A 1,636-nucleotide genomic window follows, 5' to 3' on the forward strand; every position below is an offset into this window, starting at 1 on the left:
TATATATAATGAGCATTTTCTGACAGTAGTCTTGCACTAATATGTTTATTACCGATGTTCTTTAATTATAATTGTTTTGTATAGGTTATACAATGATAATGTTTTGTACTTCATGTTTTGAACTTAACTGATGACATTCTTATCATGTGTATGTAGAATTATGCCGACAAGGAGGAAAAGAATTAGAACAGAAGAGCCACCAGAGTCTAGGGGTGCTCCAAGGATCGAACTTGCAGCTGATATCTAACAAGAAGCTGGTAGCAGTGAGGTTACTCCAAATGGTGGCAAAGGGAAAAAGAGAGGTAAGACTACCTTACAAGTCATTCCAACCGGGTCATCTCTGAAACAAACCATTGAGTGGAATGAGAAAGGACAACCTATTGGAGCAGCATCCTTGAAGTTTAGCTCGGCTGTTGGGTGTATAGTCAGGGAGCAGGTCCCGATCAACATACAAGACTGGCGTTTAGTGGAAGATAAACCCAAAAATGAAGTCTGGGGTCTTTTGTTGGTAATGTCCTTGCTTAACCTTCTGTTTTTCCTTTTTTGATTTCTGCTGTAATATTATACCAAGTATTTTAACTATGTATTATTCCACTTAACTGTGATATTTTTATCTGTTCTTATGTAGCAACAATATAAGGTGGATCTTATTCATAAGCCATACATCCTCCAACAAATGGGAAGGCTTTGGAGAGCTTATAAGTCTGAACTAACCAGTAGCGTGATGACTGTTCTAGATTCTCTTCGCAGCAGGACAGAAACTGCACGGCTCCTCGATTTGATTAAACCAGCTGATGTGCCACAGGCAGAGTGGGATGCATTTGTGGCAGAAAGAAGCTCGGGTGAATGGAAAGTAAGTCATTTTGTATTATGTTTGTGTGTTAAAGTAGCCTTGAAATGACAAATATATAGTACCTAATTAATGTGAAATTTGTCTGTTATAATTTGCAGGTAAAAAGTGAAAAAATGAAGGCAGTAAGGGCTAAACAACTTCTTCCTCACACTCTAAGCCGAAAAGGGTATGCAAGAGAGGAGTACGAGCATGTAAGTAAAAAAATTTCCAGCCTCCATAATTGAAATATTTATTGTTGATCTGTAGAAACCTCATATGTGATCTAACATGTGTACTCTTGTTCTTAAAAGAAACTGAAAACTAGACAAACGCGGTGTAGAACACGGTCATTTCTTAAAGGCCATGAGAAATCCAAAAATAAGTATGTTCAAGAAAAATGTGTAGGTACTCCATGACCAAATTGTTTCTTTAATTTGTAGGTACATAGTTTAATTTGTATTCTGATACACATGATTTTTGTTTCCAAATGTTTTGTTTAGGCTGAGATGGAAGCCAAACTTGCCCAGCAACCTCCTACTGAAGGGCCTATTCCTGTAAAGCATGATGTACTGAGTCAAGTACTTGGTAAGGAGAAAAATGGCCTTGTCCGAGGTATGGGAGCAGGCATCACACCTCCAAGGGTAGATGCCCAACTGCAAACTGGTTGTTGGAAACAAGCATTTGAGGAAAGACTTGAGGCGAACTATGAAAGGACAAAGATGCTGGAGGAAATCGTTTTTCGACTGGTAATTATCTCTTCATATGTTTATATATATATATATATATATATCTATATTCAATCTC

Source organism: Fragaria vesca, unplaced genomic scaffold (assembly GCF_000184155.1).
Source record: "Fragaria vesca subsp. vesca unplaced genomic scaffold, FraVesHawaii_1.0 scf0512996, whole genome shotgun sequence".
NCBI classification, from domain to species: domain Eukaryota; kingdom Viridiplantae; phylum Streptophyta; class Magnoliopsida; order Rosales; family Rosaceae; genus Fragaria; species Fragaria vesca.